This window comes from Penaeus monodon, chromosome 36 (genome assembly GCF_015228065.2).
Source record: "Penaeus monodon isolate SGIC_2016 chromosome 36, NSTDA_Pmon_1, whole genome shotgun sequence".
NCBI lineage: Eukaryota > Metazoa > Arthropoda > Malacostraca > Decapoda > Penaeidae > Penaeus > Penaeus monodon.
In genome coordinates, this window is record NC_051421.1 from 14,970,963 (window position 1) to 14,978,838 (window position 7,876).

Sequence of the window (7,876 nt, forward strand, 5' to 3'; positions counted from 1 at the left end):
GAAACCGGCCGTTTCAGACAGAGCGTCCCCTGCCCCATCGAGTTTTTTATATGTGATGTATCTTTACTCGGGAGTACGAGAAATCGAAACGATCGCTAAGAGTTGATTCGGAAGTTGTACGTGTTGTTTTCAAAGCTCGGAACAGATGAAGCTTCATAATGTGTTCGAATAGTTTTTCAGAGGTGATATAGCAAGGGCCTCATATCATGCCAATATTAACAATGGAGACCTCATAGACCATTTGCAGCGTCATAATTATGCTTTACTCTGAGGGGCTATCAAGATCCTAAATATTAAGATAGGTATTTCGAAGCCAACCGTATCTCTGTGGATCCAGCGACACCAAGCAACTGGATCCACCAAAGACAAAGCCAGAAGTGGGCACCCTAGATGCACGATGGAGAAAGATAATCAAGTAAATGTTATTCAAAACTATAAATCATTGTACTATATGAAAGACAAATAGGAATCTTGCATTGAAGTGCATGAAAATCATGAGCTAATGAATACCATCTGATACTCGGTAGCAACACCCCTTAAATATAACTGGATTAGAAAAGGCGGCGGCCGGTAGTTAGTTACCACATCCTCTTACCATGAATCATTTTCTTCGTTTTTTTTTTCTTCATTTTTTTCTTTAACAATCCATAACTACTGCATGGGATGCGAACCCCTTTCATCCTGGACAAGATGTTTCTATCATCGATGAGGGCCATGGTGTTCCCGAACCGAGCCATTTTACCTCGTCCAGGATAACAACCCCATTGTTTCGGCAATTCCCCCCCTAGATTACGCTGTGCCACATCCACCTCAATCGCCAGATCTCAATCTCTGAGAATGTTTGGACCATATCCGCAATCGTCATATTGTCGTTGTCCAAGCAATTACGTCATAATAGTGATTGAGCTCTGCAGACGGACGCCAGTTAACGGGGCATTAGTGGCATCATGCCACTTCGACTTGCCAGCGTTCGCCAAGCTGGTGGCAGTAGCACGGAGTATTAATAGCATTATACATTGAAAGCACTAATTTCTAAAATGTAGCCGAGCGAAGTGAATAAAAATGAGTTATTTTAGGGTCATTTTAAGCTTTAACCGGATCTATATGACGCCCCTCAGGGATACCAGGTTAACTCAGGTCGAGCTCTCAGCACTTTTTCCAACTGTTTTCGTTGTCGTATCATATTGTTAAGTCAGAAAGTTACTTACTTAGCGAGTGTACATACAAGAAATAATATGATTATTATGGTAAATGAGTTTGGTTGGAATGGTTTGCACCCAATGCCACATCACATGCTAGAATTTTGGGTCATACTATAATTGTCCTAAAAACAACCATTTTACTGCATTTGCGCAAATTGATTGATTTCCCCATTCCTACCATCCTATATCATTATTGTTAAAATTATTATTTACTTGCTGCTGATGTTGATAATTATAAATGGTAAATGATAATACAGTAATAATGATAACAATAACAGTGAAAGTTATGATAATGATTATAACGAAAAATGACATCCTGTGCTGATTTATTCATTACGCCGACTATTCCTGCTATATTTCGTTAGGAGATAGATATCGATAGGAATCGCGTAATATCTGATGGGTTTAAAGATACAAACTGGTACTAAAAAACATATATATCTATTATTATTTGTATTACTATAGTTATAATGATAATAATAGTAATGATGATGATAATGATAATAATAATTATTATTGTAATTGTTATTATCATTAATATTTTTATTATTATTATCATTATTTTAAATTATCATTAATACTATTATAATTGTTATCATCATTGTTATCATATACCATCAATACCATTTATATGGAAAAAAGTAATATATTTGTATTTGTGGAGCTTAAGTCGAAGGATCACTTGTTGTCTATCAAATTTTACACAAATTCGAAGGTATTGCTCTTTTGATAAATCTCCAAAACACATGTAGTAAATTTATTATTCTCGCAAGTTCTTCTTTCTTAAATACATAATCATAAACAAGCTCTTACGATTTTAATGATACAAGTCACGTAAAGAAATACAAACAATTATTTATCTGCCTATGATGTCGAATTTTATATTTCATTAACTCTTTTGAGCCTAGAAATAAACTTATCTTTCTGTACAATCTTATACCATTTTCATTTTAAAATATCTTTTAAATACTCCTTAAATGGCCAAATGAAGAGCTACAAAGTAAAAATAAATAGTATTTGGCATTTTACGTATTCGGCGATAGGTCGCGCATGCTAACGTGTCAACAGCTGTTGGACGGGTTGGCACGCCTGTGTGGGTGGAGCTTTAACTTGAAATTAGTTGAAATTCGTCAGAAACAAATCTCAGCAACTTGCAATTGCAGATAAGCATGCTGCAAATAAAGCCTATTGGTAATAGAGTTGTGAAGAGACAAGAGAGAAGGAGATCCTATTTTATATGTGAAGACCAGTGCGCCCCGTTTGGGTATGTACAGTAAACAGTAGTGTGTGGTCTTCGAAAGGCTGCCAGAGTATAGGCTAGCGGTTCCCTTTCTCAAACTCCAATATATCCGCGACCTCACCGCCTTCACCTTTCCCATTAATTTTTTGTCTGTGTTTTAGGTTGTGGGAGAAATATAGGAAGACGATATTATTTAACTATTTATACAATCTTCATTGCAATACAACATTCTTTAAAGACATGATTTCAGGGTATACTCTTAATTCGAATACTAACGAACACCTAGCCAAGTGGCCTATATTGTTATTATTTATTTATTTATTATTATTATTATTTTTTTTTTACCAAGGCTTACTTATAATAGAGAACAACCTTTTTCACTAGAAAAAAGTATATGAAATAAGATGAAATCAAACAAATCCCGTTTCTAATTGCATAAACTTTCCGCACACGCTTTCGGTGAACTTTTTTTTCATCATAACATTTGAATCTTCATTTTCAATTAACAATTTGTCCTGTAGTGTGTCCGCACGCTAAAAATGACACCTAACTAACAACAAAAAGTTAACAGCTTAACGGGGCTGTTGAGGTTTTTTTTTCAGATCCACGGCATAGTTTTTTCGGTCAACACAATTGACATGTTTCAGCGGAATCGTAAGAACATCCAATATTCGTAATTTCATAAATATTATGTTTAATGTTTAACTATGCAACACATACACATTCACATGCAACGTGCATGTGTATGTGTATGTGTATGTGTATGTGTGTGTGTGTGTGTGTGTGTGTGTGTGTGTGTGTGTGTGTGTGTGTGTAATATATATATATATATATATATATATATATATATATATATATATATATATATATATATATATATATATGCATTTTTTTACGGTAGGTTCATGTTTGAGCCGTCGTGGTCACAGCATGTACTTAATTGTAGTTTTCATGTTGTGATGCTCTTGGAGTGAATACGTGGTAGGGTCCCCAGTACCTTTCCACGGAGAGTGCCGGGTTTACCATTTAGGTAATCATTCTCTCTATTTTATCCGGGCTTGGGTCCAGCACTGACTTGGTCTGGCTTGGCCACTCAGTGGCTAGGTAGGCAATCGAGGTGAAGTTCTTTGCCCAAGGAAATAACGCGCCGTCCGGTGACTCGAACCCTCGTACTCAGATTGCCGTCGTGGCAGTCTTGAGTCCGATGCTCTAACCACTCGTCCACCGCGGCCTATATATATGCGTTATATATATATATATATATATATATATATATATATATATATATATATATATATATATACATACATACATACATACATACATACATATGTATGTGTGTGTATGGGTCATATTGCATTTTTCTTTAGATTAAGTAATATATTTTTTAAAACTATTTTCGATATGTCCAGAACGAATCGATTTATGTATGACAGTACTTACCGTTTAGCGCAAAATGCTAACCTAACCAAAGCCGCCCCGGTCAGACTCCCTCTCGTATTCCCTGGGTTATTGAAACCACGGAGCTACATCCCCTACGTCCCTTAACTAACCTAGGCCGTTTTCACACCAAGGTGGCACGTCCCACGCCATTTGAAAACGAACTTCCGGAAATATATAAAACCTTTCACACTGAAGTGGCGTGACACGTGGCATGTGACACCTGCGGCCTGGGTGCGACGCCGAGATTCGACTACTCACAGCGTGCGGCGTGTTACCTCGGACTGTGGTGTCCAATTTGAATGAAGTTGTCACTGCACATTGATGTGCAGTAGTTTCAGCTCGAGGGTCACCGCAAACTTACTTTTCGTGCACATAGGACAGAGAAAGAGTATTGGAACAAGTGTGACTCACCGTCTGGCCCAAAGTCCTCTCTCCTCTCTACTTTATTCCTCTAAGTGAGTTAAATAATTGTCACAAGATTAATTAAGACTTAGGAAAAAATTAACAATGTCATCCTCCGAGGATGCCATCTTGTGAACCGAATGAAAGCGGCCTTATTACGCGCCATGAGTAATCTTGGTATAAAATCACCGTGCCACATCTGACTTGCCACATACGACATGACATTCCTACTGGTTAAAACGGCCTGTTAGTTACCTGTATATAAAATTACAACATAAGTAATAGTTTTGCGAAAGTTATAGTTATTAAAACAATTTAATCCGTAGTCAGGTCTCTATCATCTCATATACATTTTTGCCGTAAAAGTGTCCTGTTGGCCCGTTGGTCATATTCCTCTTTTGGGGCTTCGCCCCAATTAGGGAATATGGCTATATACCAATACTCCCTCCACTTTCCCTAAAAGATGAAATGTCTGACTTATTGTAGACATTTTCTGTTCGACAATGCAGTGACCAAGTCGAAGAATTATATTTTCCACGTCTAATTCATCATCTTCCTTATTTTAGACCTATTAGTAAAAGTTTTGTGTGGACTCGTAAGCCCTGTTAGATATGAACGGAAGGCCATCGTTTGCCACCAGAATATGAACGTAAGATCACTGTCACCAATATATGAACGACTTGTGAGATGGACTTCGGGAGGGTAATGAAAGGGGTCTTAACTTGTTGGATTTATTATTGAAGGTAGATGTGAGACTCCCGAGAGACCTCCGTCTCCCCGGATGTCGAGGGCGGAGTGGTAACGAGCTGGACCTTGTATGGCTTGGCCTGTCTGCCGTCTCTCTCTGTGTACCTGTCTGTCTGTGTCCCTTTATGCGGCGGCTCCCTGAGGGTGTTTACTCCTGTCGCACAAGTGTCTAAAGAGAAAGCAGAATGGACACCTGGTCCGCCCAAGGAGGAAAGGCAGCTGGTGGGGGACAGAGGTGTGAAGTGTACCATCCGGCCTTGCTATATATATTGTTTACAGTGGAGTAGATAGGTAAAAAAAAAAAATCAAATTGTGACACAAGTCTGAACCACATTGACAATAACTGGTAGTGTCTTAAAATTTCAATAGTCACTATAAGTTCACATGGTTGTCTCTATCCTGGTACAGCTTGTTAATGACACCCATATCCACAGATTGTTGTTCAAGCAAGCATTTGCATCTCCTTGTGTAGTCCTTACAAAAAACACTTTGTCAACTCCTGACAAATTGCTGCAACAGGTGCTAGGGTTGTCCAACAGTTTCTCCATATGCCTCCATCTTTTATTCATCCATCCATAGTCAGTAGGAGACTTGATGTCTGGCTGAGGGTCAATTGCTTGAGCCCAGACAACTCTTGTCAGTGAAACTGACTCGTATGTCCTCTGCTTGTGTGGAAATTGGTCAAGGCTGGCCTCGTTAACGTTGGTAGCAGCACTGCATCTATCGTACATGAGGACAACAAACCTTTCGAGAACTTGAATATTTTCATCACTCAGTATTACTGGGTACTGACTCAGCTTCACAGAGGTGTTGTCAACTTCACTTAACACATTCTATGTCTACCATGCCCCTTTCTGCCCTATGAAAGCCAGAAATGAAAACATACCCACTAATGGCGTGATTTCGTGGGTCCCACAGCAAACCTTATGTCAGTGATTCCAAACCAGGGTTCCGGCGACCATCACTAGGGGTTCCACGAGAAACCGCAATATAATTTTGTGCTATTACAAAATGAATTATATTAATTCATACTCATAATTCGTAGTTAAAAGCATGTTATAACATTTTCCAGACACCAACATGCGTGTCAGTCAGTACAATGTATAATATACATTGCACTATGTATAGTATAGTATAGGGCCAAGAGCTAGAAGGGCCAAGGTCCAAAAATGGCGATTTTGATGTTAACCTGTCGCCGAACATGAAATTTTTGTTTCTGTGAATATTATAAAGGCTAATGTCATTAATGCAAGAGGGACGCCACACGAGCATTGCTTCGAAATCCATTTAATTAAAAATCATATATCCCATAGCGTGACTGAATTCCACAAATGACTGCATTTTGAATATCTAGCAACGGAATATTCAAGTTGACCGCTTTTACTATTCCGTATTTTCAGTATGCCATTTTCAGTGTAGATGTAATAGATTTTACAGTTACAGAAAGGAAAAAAACATGTGCATGTATTACAGGATTATTGTTAATGGAAGTTCATTTATTTATATTTTTATATTTCTAAGACAAAATGATGGACAATGATCGAATTAGGAAGAATGGCTTTAACATCAACAACAGTAAACGTCTTAAATTATTCATTAATCAGCAAAAATAAAATTTTGCACTGTGTTTTGGACTGTGTTCCAATATTGAAATTTGGCTCTTACTTTGCCGTTTCTGACACCATAATTTAAAGAGGTGCTCCTCAGTAGTCATCATAGCTGGTAGGGCACAGAATGATTGAAACAAGGGAATATTTGAGTAGTCTGCTTTAGCCACCTTCATCATTTTTAATGTGATTGTAGTGGGGTAATTTCAGGATTTAATTTTTGCCCAGACTTAGACAACACTAGGTCTAGTTTGTCTTCCATTTACCAATTTGTGAATCCATTGGTACTCTTGCTATGGCCGGTGGTTCATCTTTTCCCATCCCACACTTATGAATGTACACTTTGTATGGAATACATTCATCCAGCCACCTTCACATCTCGTGCAGTCTGTGGACCATCCAGATAACTTCTTTATCTCCCATTATCCTTGCTTCAGTTGTCCCGTTCTGGTACGTCCTATCAAGTTACACACACACACACACGTGTGTGTGTCTGTATGTGTGTATACATATACATACATACATACAAGGTAGCTCCACTTCCACTTAGCCTGCCAAACCCAAAAATGAAATCGACTTTTTCCAAGAATATTCTGTCGGCTGTTAGTAATAAGGAACTATTTGTTATCCTGGTTAATTAGAGAGGGGAATTTGGTTTTACTTTTGGTAATTATAGCAATATCAAGTAATTTATACAAATAATTATGTATCCAGCTAAATCTGACATTTTGGTGCATTTTCTTTGAAAATTATTTAGTAATGACAACTGTAAAAAAAATCGAAGAAAAAGAGAAATGATAAGAATAATTAGTATTTGCAATGAATAAACGTGAAGAGGCAGGGCTAAGTTTGGAAGTTACCATCTAGGATTATTATCAAGACAGAGTAGGGCTACCTGTGTTAAAGTACCTTATATATATATACATACATACATATATATATATATATATATATATATATATATATATATATATATATATACATTATATATATATACATTATATATATATACATTATATATATATACATTATATATATATACATTGTATATATATACATTATATATATATATATGTATATATGTATATATATATATACACACACATATATATACATATGGGGCCGCGGTGGCCGAATGGTTAGAGCGTCGGATTCAAGATTGTCACGACGGCAATCTGAGTTCGAGGGTTCAAGTCACCGGCCGGCGCGTTGTTTCCCTTGGGCAAGGAACTTCA